This window comes from Myodes glareolus, chromosome 12, assembly GCF_982192425.1.
Source record: "Myodes glareolus chromosome 12, mMyoGla1.1, whole genome shotgun sequence".
NCBI lineage: Eukaryota > Metazoa > Chordata > Mammalia > Rodentia > Cricetidae > Myodes > Myodes glareolus.
Genome location: NC_142037.1, coordinates 66138629 through 66161984, shown reverse-complemented (window position 1 = coordinate 66161984; position 23356 = coordinate 66138629). Strand labels below are relative to the sequence as shown.

At 41.4% G+C, this 23356-nt stretch overlaps 1 long non-coding RNA gene across 1 annotated transcript; it reads right to left on the bottom strand.

Annotated features, from left to right (window-relative positions):
• Positions 1-20072: 20072 nt before the first annotated feature.
• On the bottom strand, positions 20073-22715 carry LOC146892169 (uncharacterized). The gene is made up of 3 exons (XR_015004752.2): positions 22243-22715; positions 21647-21839; positions 20073-20836 (listed from the first exon to the last, which is right to left on the bottom strand). It is a non-coding gene; the product is annotated as an uncharacterized LOC146892169 (long non-coding RNA).
• Between the last annotated feature and the right edge of the window lie 641 nt (positions 22716-23356).

The following is a 23356-nucleotide window of genomic DNA, read 5'->3' as shown; positions in this document are numbered from 1 at the left end:
CCCAGAGGCAAAAGGTAGATGGGTTAATTTAGGGAAAACTGACTAGAAACAAGCTAAGTTAAGGCTGGGAATTCATAAGTAAAAATAATTGTTTATGTATTTATTTGGGAGCTGGGTGGTGAGCCTCCAAAGAGCAAAGAGTAAAAATTTCAAAAAAAACTACATATGTGAGCCTGGGTTTAATTTCCTGTGGACTCAGTATTCACTATAAGCAAATCATTCAACCCTTGAGCCCATGTCCTAGATACAATGAAGTTTGTAACTACTGTCTCTTTACCAAATGGACGGATCATATCAGGGTGTTTTTGCTATGAACAGACTCTAAGCCTGTGTTGTAGACAACATCAGAAGGAACCAGGAAAACTTGATCCTAAATTCCTGCTGCTTTCTGTGTCTTCTTAAAGCTCAAAACAAGTACAGATATCTTCTGCATAGTGAACACAGCTCTGGTTTGGGCGATTCAGGGCAGAGCTGGTCTAGTTAATGGCGGAAAGGGGAACTTATACAATCAGATGAGGGAAATCTACAGCTAGTCTCTCTTTCTTTGGTACCAAAGTTGAAAAACCCTACTTCAAAGCTTTAATTCCCCCCTTCTATTCCTGTGTCTACAGTAACAAATCCACATAAGATTTTATCTTATATCCATATAAGAAGGATAAAGACAACCACGTTGATTAAGTCAATTATGAGTATATTATTAAGCCAATTAAGAATATACGAGTCCTTTAATTTTGGCCAGTGACCAAGAGTAAGCTCATGCCTCAAAGTCTCTTGGTGCCAACATAGGGGTGTAGCATTTTTAAAAGCAAAAGCCACAGTTCCATCAACATTAGATGAAGACCATAGTAACCTTGCCACATTTGTTTAGGCTGAACATAGCTCTTTCAGACACAACATGACACTAATTTTGACTTATACCTTCATCAGCTACTTTAGTTTAAGTTTTTATAAATATTAATTACTTTAGTTAATACCTCTGAACCATGGTCAGGGGCATGGAAATTCCAACATTTTTTTCCAAGGCAGATGTGACTGTTGGTGGGGGAGGGGTAGAGGGCTGAGAACTGTCTAAGTAACCACCAAATGGAGTTGGGACAAGATGATGTAACCTTAATCACTTCACACAAAACCCCTTTGGCAGTCCCTGAAACCCTAGTTTCTCAGTCTGTACATATCTGTGTATGCCCAAGTCTCACAACCTCTATAGAGAGTCACATGCTATTCCGTAAATGTGGTTTGACCATCATGACTCAGGCCGAAGGAAAGAATTGCAGAGAGACGAGAGAAAGAACTACTTTTCCTTCCACTGAAAAATATAGGGTTTGTGTGTGTGTGTGAATGTGTATGTATATGCATGTATGTGAGCATATGCATATGGATATGCATATATACATAACAATCATCATTCAAATGAGATCATGAACTTGAAAGGAGACAGGACAGTTGGAGGGAGGGGTAGGAATGATGTAATGCCGTGCTCCTGTATGAAATTCCAAATAAAAATTTCTTAAATTTTTAAAGAGTTTTGCTAGTCATTTTGTAAAAACATATTACTAGGTGTCCAGAAGAATGCTGGAGACCCAGGAACAACTCTATGAATGTCCCATGCTCTTGACTCTGATCCTCTACCTGTGATCAATTCATAAAGTTGAGATCTCCTTGAGTCTATCTGTCAGCCGCCATACAACATCAGAGACCGATGGGTACAGCTTTTGTTCAAGGACATCACATGAGCCCCTAACTATTAATAGAGCACAATACAGACTAGAAATGCAAGTTTTCCTTAAACTATTCCCCACAGGTTCATGTTTTAAATACTTGTTCCCAATGAATGATCCTATATCGGGGGGCGGGGGGTAGGAGGTTTTTGGAGGTGAAACCTACATGTAAGTGGAAGTCTGTCTTTGCCCACCATCTGCTGCCTGGTCTTCCATGACATGAGGGATCTTAAACACACGCTCTGTCTCCATGTCTTCATAGCCATGATGAAAGTTCTAAAACCAGGAACCAAAACACCTTCCTCATTTAAGTTGTTTCTGTCAGAATTCTAGAGTAACACAAAAGTAACCAATACAGAAAAGTAGTACCAGAGAAGTGGGGAAGCTGCTACCCTCAAACTGGATCACATGGTTCTTAGCCCCTAAAACATACATGGGAAAGAATTTGGAAATGTTCAGATCACAGTTATCCATAGCTCCAGTTACAGAAGACCTGGCACCCTCTTATGACATCCATGGGGACAAGCATGAATGTGATGCAGAGACATACATATGAGAAAGACATCCATACACATAAAATAAAACAAATTGAGTTTTAAAAAAGGAAGAAGAAGGGAAAGCAGAAGAGGAAGACATGCACTTTGCACCAGGCCCTTGGCCTCTCGCCCTCCCCCTCTCTGCTTCCTGATTCACAACCACCATGTAAGGGTCCTCTGCCACACACTCCTGCCTCCACAAATTCCTACATGTTTTCCTAGTCATGGTGTGTTAAAACTTCTAAAATTCAGTCAAAAACAGATTTCCTCACTTAAGTTCTTTCCATGGGGTATTATAATCACATCGACACACAAGTGACTGATGGAGACACCTACCCTAACTCATTCATCAGTGGCCAAAACTAGTACACAACATGGCTCAAATACAATTCTTCTCAGCCTTGGTTTTGCTAAGGAGTGGGCAGGAGGTGCAGAAAACATCCAGCTGCTAGTCTCTTACCAAGAATAACACACTATTCCCATTTCACCAAAATACAGAGGCCACCATAACACTCCCTGCTCATAAATATATTTAAAAGCCCCCATTCCCCACAAAATCTAAATTCTTTCAATTCATATACAACTATGAATACATAGTTGTATGTATTCATATACACACATACAAAGTGTTAGGAATGTAGCTCAGTAGTGTGGCCCATTTATCATGTTAAAGGGCCTGGATTCAACTCCCAGCAATACGAAACAAATTAATTTATGAATAATTGTGGTTTACGACAATAACCACTAGCCTCATTGTGTTTAAAATTTAATATTAAAATTAACTAAAATTAGTACTGTTACTTGCACCAGCCATATTTGGTGCTTTCAGAAAATCTAGTTCATATTTCAGCCAGTATAGGTAGAAAAAGTGGGGAATTCATAAAGAAGGTCTTCTGCCATTTAAAAGGCCCTTCCTTCTTTCACAGAATCACATTCTGCTATTTCTTCTTCTTCTACACCCTAAGTTCTAGCCAAGTTCTTGCTGGTGTCCCAACACACCGTGCTACCTTAGGTCTGCAATATCTATTCTGATGGCATTCTTGTGACCTGAAATATTTGTTTATTGTGCAACTGGGCATCCCTATTCATTCTTACGAGTCAGTGAACACGTAACCTAACCCCTTTCCTCTCTATGCCAAGGAAACTCTTCCTAGTCTTCTACTACAGCATTTAACCAACTTATATTATAAACCCAGCATAACATCCCACATTAGAAGATCTTAAGTGTGTATGCAACAGAGTTATGAGCCAACAGTGTCAGCCTCCGACGAAGACCTCTCACGCTAACTTATAGAGTTAATGCCTCTTCTCCTTGTTTTTGTCTGTGAAACAGTAATAATAAAGCCTTACCTAGTTCTAAGAGACAGTATATTGTTTGAATGCATTTGTATTATCTAGGGTCAATGAGGAAAAAGCATCGAAATGAAACAGAAGCCAATGACTACTTCTTCCTTAGTGTCCCAGGCCTTCACTGATTAGAGAAATGTGGCTCCTGTAGCCTTTTCTCTCAGCTGTGTTTCTGTTGCAATTTTCCCTTACTTCACACACATTCTCTCAAACCTCCTGAGTGACCCAAAATGTGACCTGGCTTCGTGCCCGTGCAGCGTCTGAGAGCCTTCCACTACCCATACCTGCCCCTCTTCTGCCTGCTCGCTCCTTTGTTCACACCCTCCTCACAACCCATCTGCAAAGTGTTTCCTAGTCCCTGTGCCCTATGTAATCAAATAGGTGAATCTGATTTTATTTTCTACTTTCAGATAGTTCCGGAATTTTCAAATCTTCCAAGTATTATTGCAAAACTGTGAGCCATCCTTTACTGTAACAAATCTGTGATTATTATTATTATTCTCTAAACATGTCCTTGGAAAATGGTGCATGGTAGATGCTTTGACAGGAGCAAACCTTGTCAACATTTTAATTTTACACCATTTCTCCCAACCAAGAGTCTAACTATTCTTACTGGAGCAGTTAGAACTAAAAACTATTGAAAAAAGTTAGATTCGATAATTTGAGAATTGTAGTGTGAGTGTGTGTATATGAGTATATGTGTGTGGGGATGGATATGTGTGTGTGGTTGTGTGTGAGAGTGTGTGTGTGTAGTGTGTATATATGTGAGTATATGCGTGTGTATGTGGGGGTGGATATGTGTCTATGAAAATCAGAGGCAACTTTGTGGGTTCTCACGTTCTAGCTTGCTGAGGCAGATGGGTTTCTATGGCTGCAGTTTGTGCTAGCACAAGCCAGCTTGCAAAGTTCCAGGCTACCTCCCGCCTCTGCCTCCCAACTCACCAGAGGAATGCTGGGATTACAGCAGTGCACCATGATACCTGGAGTTTGACACAGATTCAGAGACCTAATTCTATCCATCAGTGTCTTTGTCTGCTCACCTACCTCCCCAGTCCCAACTTGTTTTCTTAGTTCCTGTATCCTGCGCTCCTTTCAAGTTTTATATGCTTTTAGGTTTCCACCATTGATTTTCACTTTGTCTTCCATTGTGTCTACTTAATAATAGTTTTATTCGAGAAGATTATACCTGTTAACTTTCCCATGTCTTTCATAAAAACAAAATGCGACTTTATCAGCTCTGTTACCAACACCAGCTATAGAGAAGGTGAAGGCAGGTTAAAACATGACTCAGCTACACTTATCTATATACAAGTATTGCATAAATGATGTAATAACAACATGAGATTCCAAAACTCTCATCAGCTTAAAACACGACAGCTAGTTAAAAAAAAAAAAAACTTATAAAACATCTCCTCCCCATTAGGGGAGATTCCTCCCAAGAATTTAAGAAAGCTTCAAATCCAGCATTAGAGAATAAAATGTGACAGCCCTTGATTTCCAGCATAGATGAGGCACAGGTTCATGACAGTATCAGACAGTAAATGTATGCTGCCTCTTTGTGTGCAGCTCAGCCAGAGACAGAACATCTTTCTCTTAAAGGCTAGGTAGAAAGTATTTCATTTGGGGCTCTGCTGGCCATATGCAAACCCCTCGACTCTGTCACTGTAGTGTGAAGAAGCAGCAGTGGGTAACATGAAAAGGGGAGAGCATGGCAGGCTGCCCTGCAGCAGCCATGGCTACTAACACTTAACACCCGACCTGTGCAGACCAGTCCTATTGGAAAGATGCGACTTTTGCTTTTCTCTCCCTCCTTGTTCAAGGAGAAGTTAAAGAAGAAAAGGGGAATAGGATTTATCAAATATTTTACTTTATAGACAATAAAATGAGCTTCTGAGTGGTCAGGGAGACTTGAATAACATTCATTAGCTTAGCCAGGCAGTGGTGGCGCTCGTCTTTAATTCCAGCACTTGGGAGGCAGAGGCAGTCAGGTCTCTGATTTTGAGGCCAGTCTGGTCTACAGGACTAGTTCCAGGACAGGCTCCAAAGCTACAGAGAAACCCTAACTCGAAAAAATAAAATTCATTAACTTAGTTTGTGTGGAAGTGATATTGCTGTTCATTTAAAACCAGGGATACATCTGTGCCATGCACCCTGTCAACAAGCTTCCAGTCATTCATGCCTTATCTGACTTGACCCTTCAACTTTCTTTTCTCTCTTCTTAATTCTCCTCTCTCCCTTTCTCCATCAATTCCTCCCTCCTTCCTTTTCTTTCTTCCTTCCCTCCTTCCCTCTTCCTTTCTTCTTTCTTTTTTTTTTTCCCCTTTGGCAGTGTTTCCCTATGTTTCCCAGGCTGGCCTCAAATTTGCTGTCCTCCTGCCTCGCTCTCCTTGGTGCTAAGACTACAGACTCATGGCATCTCATATCAGCATTGCAAAAGACTGGCATCTCACAGGAATAAAAACAAAACCTGAGACTTAGAGACCTTAAGAAACATAGCAAGAGTTTCACAGCAGGCAAATGGCCAAAGGACGAGCTCTCTGTTTCTCAACATTTCTTTCGCTCCTCTTGCTGCTGCTGCTATTGCTCTACTTATCACCCTATGCCCCATATGCCTATGAGAAGCCTTTTCAGTCAAGTCCCCATAGGCTCTGTGCTGAAAAGTCAATCCTCAAATTCTCATCAGTCTTCTGATCTCCCTCCCCTTCCGACATCGCCACATCACCTGACTCGTCCATCCAGCCTAACTATAATTCTGCAACACAGAAACAGGGAGGGAGTCTTGACTTCACACACCCATGGCCAACCCTTCAGAGAAAGGCTGGGGAGTGTACATGTTTGGTCTCTGTTACGCAACAACATGAATCTGCAGACAGCCGTAACCACAATCACAGGACCTGCTAAGCAGAGTCAATGGACTTCATGCTTCTTCTCTTCTGTGGGTCTCTTGGCGAAGGTCAGTGACTCAGACTATTGTCCAAAGCATCTGAAAGCCAGAGCAGGTCCCCAGAAAAACAGGTTGAATTCCCTTTCATTCACAGCTAAATGTCTGAGGCTCATAGGAAGCTCACCAATATTGATTACAAGAGGACCCACCCACTTCATTTGACTTGTTTTCCCAGAATCCCTGATCAGTCAACTAGATGAAGGTGCATACAGAAGAATAAAGAGACACTCAATGCGCACTTCTTCACTCCTTATAGTTTTTCTTTATGAACCTTTGATAATCTCTGTAACTAGACTCCATCCTTGAAAGAAAGAGCCATCAAAGTCTGACTGGCAATGAATGGCAAACCATGAAGAGGGGGAGGGGGAGTTTTCAAGCTGATGTGTTCATGTTGCAGAATCAATTATAGTTCTTCATACATTCTGTCTGTGAATGAAAGCCACTACTACTGACCCATTTCCTTACAGAAATGGGTTTAATCTATACATTCTGATTTTCGCCTCAGATTCTAGAATAAGGCACATAACAATGTGTTAGTCTAAGATTGCTACTGCCTAAAAGCATGACTTCTTTCCCTGCCTTTTCTTTCCCAAATAAGCCCTATTTTGTTGTCTGTTAAAGTAATTTGTGACTGTTAGATTAGAGAGAGAACACCAGTCTTTCAGGAAAATAACTCCTATTAGGTAGCAATAAAGCTTCTTTTGTCCAATCCTATGACTTCCAATAGTTAAAAAACTATAGAGTCCCTTGAGTGGAGCAGCTCATAATAAACACAACACTTGATGGTGATGAAGCCAGCAGTGAAATCCAAAGAGGAGTTTGACATGTGCCTTTGTTTCTACCTTCTCAGCAGAGACCTGGGAAAAGTGTGAGCTTTTGTGGGCACTCCTGGAGAAACCCCAAAAGCAGAAGGAAGGAATACCATCACATGTCACATAACTGTGGCTTGTCGAGACCAGAGGCCCACCACAAAATGTTAAAAACTTAGTCAGTCATGGTAAATGGAGCAAGTCGGGCACAGAAAAACAAGTATTGCCTCGTTCTCACGTAAGCGTGAAAGTTAAAATGTCAACTTCGGAATTCAGGAGCAGGATTCTGGTTACCAGGGAAATATGGGGCCTAGGGGGTGAGACAGACAGGAGGGTCAACAGGCCTAGAGGTAAAGTCAGACAAGAAAAGTCACCTCTAACATTCTATAGTACAGGGAAGTAACTGTGGTTGGCATAGTTAATTACCAATATTTCAATAACAATATCACTATTTCAAAATATTAGAGGTGATTTTGAATGCTCCCTACACAAAGAAATTATAAGTATTTGAGCTTGTAGATTATACCAATTATACCAATTACCCTGATCTAGTCATCTTTTAAGGTTGACACATTGAAATATCACTCTATATACCTGTAAATGTGCAAAATTATTACATGAGAATTTAAAGACATCACAGTCAAAGAGCCATCAGTAAGGACACGTGACTGGGGCTTTGGTCCTGCCTCAACCGAATGTGCCAGGCTTTACTGACTCCCCGTGGAGGCCTTACCCTTTCTGAGGAGTGGATGGGGGTGGGTTAAGGAGAGACAGCGGGGAGGGAAAGGAGAGGAGGGAGGAAGAACTGTGGCTGGTATGTAAAGTGAATAAAAACATAACACACACGGGGGCTGGGGGGGAAAGAGAGAAGGGAAGAGAGAGGTGCTCTGAACACCTCCAAGTAAAATCCGAACTCCAGTAAACACCTAAAGTAAGGCTCCCAAACTCTTCTGCCCTTTGCTTGCAGGGCAGCTTCCTGGTCTCCCCAGAAAGGTATGCAGCCTGCTCCCTGTGCTGACCTGCCCTCCACAGAGAAACTTGACAAGGCCTAGCAAACAGGCTCTCAAAGGCATTCTTTGGGGATTTGTGAGCAGGAATTTGGCAACAGTGTCTTCCCCATAAGGTGTGGCACAAAGAACAAGTTCCTCAGCCAGAGGCACAGCATCGCCTAGAGTTTTTTGAAAGGAGATTACTATTAAGTTGTACTTACCCTGATATCCATATTTATATTGAAATGTCTATAGACTCCTTCTGGTACTGATGAGATTGAAGAAAAAAATTACACTGGCAAGTGATTTTAGACTAACCCAGTTAAGGCATGGATGTAACACTGGGCACTTTGCATGAATATCCCCTAATTTCCTCTTTCCTCATAGGCTTCCCTCTGTGAAATACCAGAGATACCGCTGTCCTTCTGCAGACCAGAGCAGTCACTGGAAAAAGCAAGGACTCAAGACGAATAATTTGATTCCAATCTCATCTTTGTGGACTTTTGTTCCTACTGGATTCAAGTTGAAGCTACTCCCGTCTGTCTTGACATGTGGTCTGCTTATTTGTGCAATTTACTTCTCTGCTGACCCCGCCATGGGTGCTGAAGAGCCACATGTCGGGTGGGTGAATCATGGAACCTGCAGAGATGAGCTGTGCTGCCTGCCATCCTGGGCCTTGTTGACTCAACAGGAGTCAGCTCTCACGGTCTGTGAATCATTTGTGAACCATGTATGACCCTCTTGGAGTTTGTAAACAAGGAAGACTGAGTGGGTCATCCATGGGGAGAGGCAAATGAAATAAATCAGCCACTTCCTATATGACATAATGACCAGCTGAAAAACAAGAAAGATACGGAGAAAGCAGTTATATAAAATCCTCAGGACTTTAGCGCAGGGGCTACGTACGTCACAGTCACCTATAGACAGTCTATGATCATTGCTGATTGTGTGCTGGAGCAGAAGATAGTGAATAATGGTCTCTAGCCCTTCTCCCTCTCCAGCCCACTCCAGTGCAGAGCCTGTGAGCTCTGGCCTCTCAGCTTCCCCTCTAATCATTGTTTCTCTCTCCCCAGAGGATACTCAGGGAGAAGGACTCCCGCACAAAGATCAGGTGCACACTGTGATCCCTACACCAGATAGGAGAGGAAACTGTGTCTCCGAAAAGGCTGTCCATCAGCTGATGACTTGGAGGAATGGACAAGATGGCAGGGGATTACACCTTGGACATCACAACTGAGAGATGAGCACAAAGGAAGCACTATCCAAAACATGTCTGATTCCACGCTCCCAGAGCATAAAGTCACTCTGACTACAAACCGCCTATAGATATAATCGTAGTTACTCTTTAAGGACTGTAGTTTTGTGTTGCACGGATTATATAAACACCATTCACAAATATACCAAGCAAGGGTGTTAATTTAAAAGAATAAATATATAAAGGAAACATACTAGATTAATTTGCATTACCCTCTATAGACCACACAGAAAATTAAATGAACAAAGTGCTTAGAATATGAAACTCCAAAAAAATACATCTAAGAAAAAGCACTCAAGACATGGAGTGGGGATTATTAACTTTACTGAGAAAAAATGTAAAGAAGTGCTAAATATATAGTGAGATAAAAATATTTTATAAGTTAGAAAAATGTGTTGATCATATTGTAACAGAAGCAGCTAGCTTCCATCACAATTTATTTTCCCTTTATTCTATGATAACAGAATTGTGAATGAGCCCATGGCTGCCACGCTACAACAGGTATTTCTTAGGCCTTTTTAGCATGGTGTCTTAATGACTTCCCTCCCACAGAAGGTAAATTGAGACACTGCTTCCAGCATTTATTGAGTGCACTTTCACCTCCCATTGGCCAAAACCAGGATGTTGCAACAGGACCACACTGGAGGTTTCTAGGTTATCAGAGGCCTTCACTACATCTGTGTGATTTAAATAGTGATTATAGTGTATAAGAATGTAAATTGAATTGAGCTATATAATTAAAGTCTTGTTGTAGGGAGGCCATTTGTTGGTTCCCGACTGCTCAGCCCCGAAATAACCACACAGAAACTGTATTATTTAAATCACTGCTTGACCCATTACCTCTAGCTTTTTATTGGCTAACTCTTACATATTAACTTAACCCATTTCTATTAATCTGTGTATAACCATGTGGCAGTGGCTTACCAGGTAAAGTTTCAGTGTCTGTCTCTGACAGGGCTACCTGGCTTCTCTCTGACTCTACCTCCTTTCTCTCAGCATTTAGTTTATTTTTCCCCGCCTACCTAAGTTCTGCCCTATCAAAAAGGCAAGGCAGTTTTCTTTACTAACCAATGGTATTCACATCATACAGAGGGAACTCCCACATGAAGTCTGACCATTTTACTATGTTTATGTTTTGCTTCACATAAAGCCTTTTTCTTTACAAAAGGCTAACCTGGCTACAGCAATCCGACCTTGGTGAGAACATCTAGGGGGAGGCACCACATTTCAGGCAAGAGAAGGCACTACTCTGAAAGAGAGATGAACGTGGCAAGGGCCTTGAACATGGAGAATAGTGCAGCACACAGGATGCAGTGGGAGATCTGTTTGGTTGTGAGTGCAGAGAGAGACGTGTGAAGAAAGAGTTCTTGTGTTCTAGATCTCTTCCAACAAACTGACACGGGCGGTGAGTCTGAGAAGTCTGGGTCTGAGCTGTGAAAAGACTCTCCCTCTGAACTTCACATTCCTTTGGAAAACAAGCATAAGATCCTCAGTCAGGATTTCTAAACATCATGCCTTTCTCTGTGTCTCCAGGTTCACCTAAAACACAACAGAGACTGGAACACACCAAAATCGAAGAATTTCTATGTAACTTCTTGGTATCATTGCAGAAAAAAATTAAATGAACAAATATTAGCTTCTCATTTCTCTCCCCCAAATAATCTTTTGATAATATATCTTGCGGCGCGCTTCCTGACCAGCAGGAATGAACGGCCACGAAAACGAGATTTCTTCCCTATCACGTCTTTATTCGGAGCACTCGGTTGAGGAAAATTGGGGGAAGGGAAGAGAGAGAAAAGACAGAGAAAGGGAGAGCAAGGGAGAGAGGAAGAGAGAGCGCAGGGATGAGAGAAAGATTAGAGAGAGCTTAGAGAGAGCTTAGAGAGAGAGCGAAAAACCCAAAGACAGCCGCTTTTCTAGGGTGAGAGGCTCGAATGCTGATTGGTTGATGCCATTCTGCTAGGGCCCAAGGCCACAGGATAGGTCAGGGAACCAAGTCTCTAAAATGCAAACAAGGCTCCAAGCACACTGGCCTGAGCGGCAACATCAAAGGATTTGTATACCTCCAGGCTGTAGGACTGCTGGCACTATCTTGCCAAGGCGACATCCTGGCGGCTCCCTACAATATCTGATGGTAACGTGTGATGTAATCCTGAATTTTACTCTTTTCTGGTGATTATTGCACACACATTTCTTAAAGGTGCATTTCGGGTATGCAGTGCCATACAGAATATTTCACAGCCCTAGGAATCCTGCTCCACCTATTTATGCCTTAAGTCCCCTTCCCTAAGCCTTACAAACCACAGGTTTATCTTACCATTCCTACAATTACTCTTTCTATAATTCTGCCTCCTCTCAAATGGTGAATTCACACAATGTGCAGACTTCCTTCCCAGATTGACCTTTTACACTTTGCAACATGATACAACTCATTTCTTTTGCTGAGTGTTAAAAACAAGAAAAGTGTGCTCATAGTAAGCTTTAACTTTTAGACAAACACTTTTACTTACCAATAGCCATCACACATATGCATGCATGCATGTAGACATGTCCACTCACATGCACACTCCCAATAAATATATATACACACATATCAGTCACTTAAGATTTACACTCAGCATTATTAATGTGCCAAACATAAGAAACACTGGATTTTGGAGCAAAAACCATTTCTAGTCTTCTCAAGCTATGTTTATAGTCTTAGGCCAGTGAAATCAACAATTCAGATAGGTTCCAGGATTGAGCCGTGAATGAGTGAGCTTATACTGTTGAAAGTCAGAGCCTTGCTGTGGAAAAAGGTTCACATATACATTTTTTAAGGAATATATTGCAACTAGGGGGATGGGGAGGGGAGAGGAGGAAGTCTCTTGCCCAAGGTAGATAGTTGAGCACTGGCAAGGGGTGGGAAGAGATTGAAAAATCATTTACACTATCATAGTATCAAAAGGAAGATTGGATAAGACAAGAAACATCAACAGATGCTAAATCTAAAAAGAGATTGTGATGAAGACCAGAAACTTGGCATGGACTTAATGGGTCTTACCACACATGCTGCTAATTAATTTCAAGGTGAAAACAAAACAATTACACAGGGTGAAAACTAAGCAACACTTTCACTGCCTTATTGACATCAGCAGAAAGGAGAAGATGGCCTTTGTGTGACTCCACATAAGATGCCTGGAGAAGGACATGAAGTCCTCGGAGAAGCATCTGGTGTAGAATGCATACTTGACTCTAACCAAGAGAAAACAGAAGACCAGTGAGGAGTATTCTATAAAAAAGAGGTCAGTGACAGTCTTCAAAATGTTATTGAGACAGAAGACAATTGGAGGTTGTGGAAATATCTGAGCAAGGATCATGTCCTACATTGGCAAGAGAAATGCAGCAAAGTAAGGGGTTGAGACCATCAAAAGGCTAACAGCTTTGTGGCACCGGTGCCTCTGTGTGACATTCCCTTCAATTGTAGGCTGGATTCTTATTATGAAAGAGGATATTGCTACCATTAGGGAATGTCTAGGGGCTAGTGGTGCAGAAGAGAAGGACTGTGGTGGACACAGTTTAATATTCATATAATGGTTAATGCGTGGTGAGGAAACAAACTGTCAAAGACATAGAGTCAAACAGTGGTGGTAGTTGAATCCAGTGAAGGGTGAAAATGTGCTCTGAATACCCTTCATGTTAATTTTTAAGTATGAAATTATTGAAAAATCAAAAATCATAATAAAATAGATTTAATGAAGCTTGTGGTAGCAATAAGCAATTTCCAAGGATTCCTTATCTCCTATGACTGGGACACCTCCTCCTGAGAGGCCTTTAAACAGTGGTTCTCAACCTGTGGGTCATGACCCCTCTAGCAAACGTCTATCTTAAAAATATATTTACATTATAACTTATAAAAGTAGCAAAGTTACAGTTCTGAAGTGCAATGAAATAATTCTATGATGGGAGGTCACCACAACATGAAGGCAAAGGATGGCAGTGTTAGGAAGGTTGAGAACCACTGCTTCTTTATGATTTTGCATTTTTGATTTTTGAGACAGGGTTTTTTTCTGTGTAGCCCTGACTGTCCTGAACCTTGCTCTGTAGAGCAGGCCAGCCTCGAACTCACAGAAACCTCCTGCCTCTGCACCAAGAGCACTGGGATTAAAGGTGTGCAACACGAACACCTAGCAGGAGCCACTGCTTTAAAATACTCTTTCAAGACATTCCTGTCTTTCATAATTTCCCCAGAATCTTTCTTTCAAAAATAAAAAACACCTCTAGCATCACCTGGAATTACACTTACAGTGACCATATCAAGAACTTAAGGCAGAAACAGATTTCTACATCCAAGTTCAGGGAGTGTTTGAGCTGTGGGTGTCCTGGCTCCTTCTGTCTTTGCGTCCTGCCATGTTTGTGTATCTGTTTATCATCCTTGAAGGCATAGAGTTCCAGGATTCTAGTCCTCCAGGCTTGCTTCTGAAGCAACAGCCTTTACATCCACGTTCAGGAAAGTAAGTCTCCATTGCTAAAAAGACTTAGATAGACTTTTGTTGTGCCTGAGTCCTGGGACCCCCAAGAAGACTACCATGGAGCCATACTTTCAAATGCAAAAGTACGGTTTCATTTATAAGAGGCCAGCTTGGGTCCTCTGTCTCATAGTCTGGCACAGAAGATGGAAGGAGAAGGACCCTATCTACTATTGTAAGGGGTTTATAAAGACAAAGATCACTGCAATCACAAGGTTGCAGTTTCAAAATACAAAATTACATATCCTATATCATAATTGGCCTAAAAGTTAGGTAAAGCTTAGCTGTTAGTTCCTGATAGGCTATTATTATTATAACAACAGCCCCCTGGTTACATCCTCCAGACAACTGCTCACCCTTTGCTAACCTCAGGGGCTGTTTGAAATATTACCTAACTGGTAGGGGAAGTTGGGTGGCCAACATTCTCTGTATGACTATGGGTGAAAGAATAGGCTGTAGTCAGCAACTTTGTGTAATTTAGGTTTCTCCATTAACTAATACTCCCTCTAAAGGGGAGTCCCACAGTCTTCAACTTACCCTGGGAGTTGGGGTGTCAGCCTTCAGCTTTTCAGCAGCATTTAGTTTGTCCTGGGGCCTGAGGTGTCAGGCTTTAGCTTTTTCGGCCTTTCACTTTCAAGCCCAAACTTTCTACTTCCTTCTTGTTAGCCAAAAATTCACCTGATGATCACGTCGAATTTCAATAGACGATGGAAAATGAAACTGGGGATTGTGTCTCCTCTGTCATCAGGCAGGCTCACAAATTTACAGCCTGCCTGGGCTACAGAGCAAATTCACACCCAGCCTGGATAACTTAGCAATGCCCTGTCTTAAAATATCAAGTGGTAAAGGGGGGGGGCATGATACATAGCTCAGTGGTAGAGCACGTAAGCGCATGTTCAAGGCTCTAAGCTCAATTCCCAGTACACACAGGAAGGAAGAAGTCTTAATATAGGGTTGGGAATTATCCATATCTAAACACCCACTGTCGTGGCATTTGCAGATGTTTTATTTATGGTACATTATTGTATTTTGGTTGCATTCATATCAATACTGTAACCATAGCACATAGGTTTTGGATATGAAATACCTCTCTTCGTTTGTTGACAGAGGTTTCTGTTCTGCCTGGTCCTGCAGCCATACGATCCCAAAGAAACACAGAGAGGCCTGATTTTAAACTGGTTGCCCTGTTAGCTCAGGCTTTCTTATTTACTAACTCTTACATCTTACAATAACCCATAATTCTTGTCTGTGTTACAAGCCACATGGCTTGGTACCTTTATCAGTAAGGCATTCTTGTCTTGCCTCCTCTGCATCTGGGTGATGACTGAAGACTGAGCCTTTCCTCTTGGCAGAATTCTCCTGTTCTGGCCATACCACTTATACTTCCTGCCTGGCTACTGGCCAATCAGCATTTTATTAAATCAATACAAGTGACAAATCTTTACAAGGTACAAGACCATTGTCCCACAGCACTCATTTTTGAAGCTCTGATGCTGGCTTGGGGCCAATGGCACTATAACTAGTCATGAAGGCAGATGAAATTGTGTACCATTCATATCCATTGACAGGCAGTCCCCTGAACCAATCCAGGCTGAGGACCATGAACACTCCACACAGATGTCCTACAGTTACAGAATGCCCTTGAGAAATTATTTCTCCAAAGTTTCATTTGATTATGAAACATAGCTTTAATTTTGGTGCTGTTGAAATTGATTGATGATTACAGGTCGTAAAATATGAAAGAGATTAATCAATTGAAATTGTTAGCAACAATAAAATCTAGTGCCAGAGAGATGGTAAAGACATCTGCCACCCAAGGCTGATGACCTGAGTTCAATCCCTGGAGCCCAGGCAAAGAAAGAACCAACCCCACAAGATTGTCATCGGGCCTTGTGTGTGTGTGTGTGGTAGCATATGAACACCACCCAACATACTATCATAGTATTAATAACAGTAATAATAATAGACTGTATGAACCCTTTCCCCCCTTTTCAACTCCGAACACTGGGAATTCCTTTATTTTGATGCTAAAACATTTAATATTAGATACATTTCTGATCTCATTTAATCATTGAATAAGGAAATAGATTCATAAGTAATTTCACTAAAAACTATGAGCAAGATAATGGGAGCAGGCAGTCAAGCATGTCAGAGTTCTGAAAAGGGTTTCATCTCTCAGGCAAGCATTAGCCTGCAGAACTGAACAAAGCAGCAAGTCACTCTCTTTGTGTGTGAAAACATTAGCTTCAAGAGAAAGCTCATGCACAGAAAGAAACACAAGGAACACACGCTCCTATAGTTTTATTTTAACAATATGTCAGGCGCTTTGTAGACAGGGGCATGAGTGTGCTAATCAAAGATCTCTGGCTTCACGAAGTCTTCAGTCCCAGAGGGTTCTTGCTCGAGGAGACCTTCATGTCAATCAACCCCTAAAACTTACACATCTGGTCACTATGTTTTTGTACTAACAATTAGTCCTTCACAAAAATTTCTGCCTTAAAATTTAAATCTAAAAATACAAGGCCCAGAACCAATAACTTTAGTAGTTATGAGTTTTATTAAAAAGTGAAGTTGCTAGTAAAAACTAATAAAACTAGAATAAAACTTCTGGTAAAGTGTTCCTTGACAATTTATTTTATGATTCTTTAAAAAACTTTTTATTTAAAAATTTTTTCCTAAAATACATTTTTATCATGTTTTTCCTCTCCCCAAACTCCTTCCGGGTTCTCCTCACCTTCCTACCCACAATCTCATGTTCTCACTCCTTCTCAAAAAACAAACAAAGCAAAACAACAAATAAACCCAGAAGTGCTAAAGTGAAATTGAAAGCCCAGAGAATTAAAACGCATGGAGCTCGTTCTGTGTTGACTAACTCCTCCTGGACACGGGGCCTGCCCTGGGTTATGGTTGCTATAGCCAGTCACACCGCATTGGAGAAAACTGATTTCCCTCTGCCAGTAGGTATCAACTGCAAATAGCTGCTTGGGGTGATGCCTTGTGTCTCCTTCGCCTCCTCAGTGCCGGTACCTCATCTGATGTGAGCTTCTGTAAGGTCCTGTATGTGGTCCCACAGTTCCTGCAAGTTCGTGTGCGCATTGGTCCACTGTGTCCTGCAGGCACTGTTACCTTGTAATCCTCATCCACCACCTCTGCTTCTTGCCACTTTCTTTTGTTTTGCCTTCTCCCACATGGATCTCCGAGCCTTAAGGGGAGGATTTTGATGAGGACATCCCATTAACAACCGAGTGCTTCAAAGTCTCTAACTCTCTGCACATTGTCCAGATCTCTGTGTTAGTTTCCATCTCTTGAAAAACTTAAGTCATCTGCGGCCCATTGAATGATGCACTGATCTGTGGGTACACAGTGTGACATTAGGAGTCAGTTTGTTTATAATAGTGCTATGCTTCTTTAGCTGAATAATAGCAATACAGTTTTGCCGCTAGGCCCCTCACCTACCTAGTCTCAAGTTCTTGGCCACGTTAGCAGTATCGGGTATGAGCTGCATCTCATGAAGTGGGTCTTAAATTCAATCTAAAGGTGCTTGGTTACTCCTATGCTCATGCCGCTATCGCACCAGAGTGTCTTGCAGTAGATCACAAAGTTTGTAGATGGGTGACGTTGATGGTTGCCTTCCTCCTCCAGTAGTGTACAGAGTACCTTCTCGTTTTGTGAATGGTAGTTAGTAGGGATGAAGCTTCCAGTCGGGCTCCCGCTTGACTTCTCCATGTCTGATGACAAGTAAGTACTGTCATCAGCAAGAGAGCTTCACCATCAAGTTATGGAGAGGAACCAATAGCCTTGGGGCTTGTAGTTTTATAAGTGTATATAATAATGAATTATCCCAACTTGCTTAATGCTTGCCTCACTGTATCAAGCAACTCTGGATTGCAAGGCAATCATCTGGCAATTTTTTTCTACCTGATGGAACAAACAACCAAGCTTAATTTGCTTCTAACTTGCCAGAGAGTTTGGCACTGTGGGAAGTTTCAGCGCAGCTGCCTAGCATGTTAAAGAAATGCTACCTCAAGTAAAAGGTGGGGCTCCAGGACAAGTAAACAAAAGCCATGCCAAGAAAGACGAACACACCCTCTTTTGAAGATGACTGCCAAGTGTCTCTAAGCCAATAAAAAGCATCTCACCCAGGCTTGCTTCATCTCTATCGTACCTCTTCCCTTCTTAATACCAAGGATGCCAATTATAGCCCAACAATTCTCCCTGAAGTTTCAAAAGGATATGAGATCTACAGGTAGCCAGTGAAGGGTGAGTATGATTACAATATATTACATGCATGTATGAAGTTCTCAAAGAATTAATAAAATAACGTGGATTGTTTCTTAAAAGGGAAAGTAACCTTTAGTCCTTAAAAATAAAAAGATTAGAGAATTGGCTAACTAAAATCAGAATGATGCTTCTTAGCTGTCGCCTAGGTTACTCTGATGGAGAGCAGGCAAAGGCAGGGTATATGTGGTAGCTTGTGACATTGCTGGAAGTACAAACAATTCAATTCACAGTGCATCTTCTTGTCTGGGAAAAAGGCAGAGGCGTCGCTTGCTGACAAGCACAACTAGATTCTTTGGTTGCTACATCTGTCACTAGGGAGAGCCATCTAACCTGAAAGGTGAGATATCAAATCTTGGAAATGTGTTTGGTGATGCATTCCCAGCCTTTGAACAAAGGGGACTTTGAGTGGGTTCTGAATCACAGTTCCAAAACCCCAGAGGGACCACAAAGCACAGGGGGTATCATGTGGATCATTAACCAAGTAGCAATACTTGCCCAGTAACAGTTCCTGCTGAGACAAGCTTTGAATGTCCTTTTCTTCTACAATACTGGAAAAAAAAACCCACAAAAACAAACAAACAAAACCAGATGCCCGGGCATTACCAGAAACAGGACAAAGACACTGTCTCTGAGATAAAAATGGAGCACAAAACTCATGAAATCTAAATGTTCCTAGATTTCTCCTCCCTTCAAAAATGTTGTGTTATACTATAATGATGCCAACATTTCATTATAGTAAATTATTCACCTATAAGATACAAGTTGAGTTTGTAATCTGCATACCTTTGTGATTGCTAGTATTATTAAGTTTAAATACAATTTTTTCAAATATTTCTTTTATTTTTTGAGATTATATGATGACATCATTTCTCCTTCTTCCTCTTTCCAAATCTTCCCATATACCACTCCTTGATCCTTTTCAATTTCATGCCTTTTTTCATTAATTGTTGCTACATACATTAATTGTTACTACATATATACATGTATGTATATACATGAACACTTTTTATTGATTTTATTGAGCTCTATATTTTTCTCTGCTCCCCTCCTTGCCAATCCTCTCCCCTTCAACCCTCTCCCAAGGTCCCCATGCTCCCAATTTACATGCTGGAGAGGTTGTGGGGTAAAGGGAACACTCTTGCATTGCTGGTGGGAGTGCAAACTGATACAGCCACTTTGGATATCAGTAGGGAGATTCCCCCCCCCCAAAAAAAAATAGGAAACAACCTTCCTCAAGACCCAGCAATACCACTTTTGGGTATATATCCAAAGGATGCTTAATTGTGCCACAAGGACACGTGCTCAACTATGTTCATAGCAACATTGTCAGAGCCAGAATCTGGAAACAATCTAAATGCCCCTCGGCTGAAGAATGGATAAGGAAAATGTGGTACATTTACACAATGGAGTACACAGCAGAAAAAATAATGACATCTTGTAATTTGCAGTCAAATGGATAGAGCTAGAAAACATCATTTTGAGTGTGGTAACCCAGACCCAGAAAGACAGTTGTCATATGTACTCACTCATAAGTGGATTTCAAACATAAAGCAAAGAAAACCAGCCTACAAATCACAATCCCAGAGAACATAGACAAAAATGAGGACCCTAAGAGAGACATACATGGACCTAATCTACGTGAGAAGTAGAAAAAGTTTAAATAAATTTTTAAAAACATATAGACATTCTACACAGAAAAACACATGACCACGTGCTTGTTCTTTATTAGAAATCCAAGTATCTCCAGGAAGAGAAGGTGTGTGGTTTGGAGAGACAGAGGGAGTTCAAATCTTTAAAAGGACAAGAGGAATTTCTACAACTTCCTTCTGATGAGCGAATTCACTGGACAGGACATGAGCGTGTGTAAAATTCCCCTGCAAGTTTCACACTGAGACACTAGAGGGAAGCAAAGTAGGAAAAACAACGAAGACTGGGGCGCTGGACTTCAGAAGGAAAAGCATTGTGTTCGTTCTGATGTGTTCTGCTGTTTTGTTGGGTGGAAAGAGATTAAATGGTTTCAAAAAAGTCTGGGTTTGATTCCCCAAAACACCAAGTTCACTTTCCAAAAGCAGATGTACAGGTGAGTCTCAGAAGAGGCCTTACCTCTGTTAGAGCTGAGGGAAACAGCAAAGCCCCAAGTCAGGTTTGAGAAGGGCTTGAGTTACACCAACCTGTTATTCAAGGCTGATTCAAATTCTGGTAGGAAATTGCCTTCCCAATTACATGAAGCCATAATTAAGAACAGGGGAACAACCTCTTCTGACGTTTTTATCGCCTTTTGGTGCACCAATGTTTTCAGAAATCGAGGAAGAAGTGCATGACTTAGTGTTTTCTCAGTCCCCATCGAGGAAATGGAATGTGAGAGCTTTGTTATATGTAGTCCTAAGCTCTCTGGGAGTTGCTAGAGGCTAAACTTTCATCTGTTGTCTCTTTCTTCTCTTCATGGGAGCTGATAGAAAGGAAATGAGCAAACTTCAGGTGAGAGAGGGTTCCTCTTCTGCCAAGTTAGTGACTACATTCAAACATGTTTTACAGGTGGAAAACTTTAGGATTAGTTTGAGGCACTTATGGTGAGACCTGAACTTGAACCTATAATGGGCTTTATCAACTAATCTTCAAACTAGGGTGTTTATCGTGTGTGTGTGTGTGTGTGTGTGTGTGTGTGTGTGTGTGTGTGTGTGTGTGTTTTCCATGGGAAGAACAGTTTTCTTTTCTTTGCTGGTACCGTGTCTCTTGGCATGGGATACAGTCGAGCACAGCAAACTTGATGAACCGAAAATGAAAACTGCATCCTCAGTCTGGAAATAAATCTCCAGGAAAAGCTGCATTATATCAACAAGAGAATCTGAGTTGCATTAATTCTGAATTTTTCTGACTCAGTGAAAAGCCACTTGGAGTGAGTTACACAGAGGACTTTGAAAAATGAAGAAGCACGTGTGATTAACCCAGAAGAGCCACTGAAGGATTAAACATGGAAATACTATTAGGATTACCCCCATTTTAGAAATGACTGAACTAATTTATTTTAGTTTCCAGAGAGGCAACTGGAAGAAGTGGAACTTTGCCTCCTTGTCTCAGAGCCCAAAGCTTGCAGTTCAAGACTGTGGGTCACAGGTGAGGAGCAAGATTTGGGTTAGCTATGGAAACAAAGACAGTGATAGACTAGTCTTTGTTCTCACTACAGTCACGGGCAAAGATCACAGTCAATAAGTAGAATTAGGAAACACAGTTCCATGACCTGCACACCTTTGGGACTGACCTTTCCAGAAAAATGAAGAAACAACAAACACACACAGAAAAGCTGGGTTGCATGGACGGTGTGTTTGGATGGTGAGCTTTCCCAGCACCGCAGAAACGTAGCATATTTTTACACGTAGCTGATAGAGGAGACAGATTAACTATCTCATCTTGTAGAGAGTGTCTATGCAGGAGCAGTCTCACATTGCAGCAACCTGGGAGGAGGAAACTGTGGCCAGTACCCACTGCCAGCATCTGTAGAACCAAAGGAAGACCTTCTATGCCCAGGGGTGTGAGGTATTGTGTCCTGGATGTGGCTATACTGAAGTCCACAGTACACATTCTCTCAGGACTTCACCTGCTCCCCACCACACCATTTTTATTAGATTGGTAGAAGCAATCTAATATCCCCAATCTTATCACCCCAACAAGAGAACTCCTAAGATGGAAATGAAGTGCGCCACGTCAAACATCCCTCACCTCCGTGCATCTCTGAGGGTCTTGACATTAATCAGCTTCTGATTCAGCTAGAATGGGGTGAGACCAACGCTTCTGCATTCTAACTGGTTGATACCAATCTTCTAGTCTGTGCCCTGATTGGTGAGTTGCAATGCTTACCTGCTGCCTCTCTGTCCCATCAGTTTAGATTCATATATTTTCGCCAAATGAAAGTGTGACACCCACGTTTTCAGGTTTCACCGCACTGGAACAGGTATGGTGCAGCCAACTGTACCAGGAATAAAAGGTATCGCAGCAGGCTTAAAGTGAGGTTTTAGAGATTAGAAGGGCGTTTAGGTGGAGCACTATCGTGCAAATTTCCCAGCACACCTCCCTTTTGACTCCCACATTGAACCTGGCGTCTGTCCTCAACATCTCATCATACAGAATGGAAATGAAAACACCACAGATCCAAGGCTTATTATAACACACAGGGTACAAGATTGTGTGTGTGTATATATATTTAATTTCACATTGGGTAGTAGGTAAGGTCACACTGTATTTTTAGTCTGATGTGTGATTGAAGCTACATTCAAACTTTCTCTCTGTGTTTAAAGTGATGTATCAGAATACTTGCTAAGTACTTAAGTGCACTGTGCTCTTTGTTTTTCCCAATAACTATATGAGTACCACAGCTGACCCTAGTTCAAAGATGACGAAAGTAAGGATTTAGGAGTTAGATGATGAAGCACTGGGGTCAGTCTGAATGAGAGCCTGAACTCTTAGCCACCTGCTTCCTTCCAGTGGTCCTCCTAAAATAAAGAATTTCTAAGTTTCAATTTGAATTTTATTTTAAAAAAAATGTAAAGATTTCCTCTATAACAAGGTAACAAGACAGTTCTAATTTGGTATGGGAAGCAGTCCTACCTTGAATAGACCATGGCCCAAATCATCAAGAATTATGCAATTTCTGATTTAATTCACATGACAATAATTTACTTTACCTGTGTGCATGTATGGTCCTTTAGAGAATCCATTTACTTTATGCATCTCTCTACCTTCCACAAATATAAGTTGTACACACAACTCTTTCTTTGTGCAGCCTGTAGACAATTAATATATAACTATTAATACATACTTATTTGATTAATGTTTACATCCTGCAGCTAAGGCTTAGAGCGTGCCCGGCAGAACCTCTTCTTTGCGTTCTGAATCACTTGGGGGTGGTAAGGCATGGCCATATCATTAAAGGCTTTCTAGAATGGGTGGAATAAGGAAATGTACGTAGAGAGGA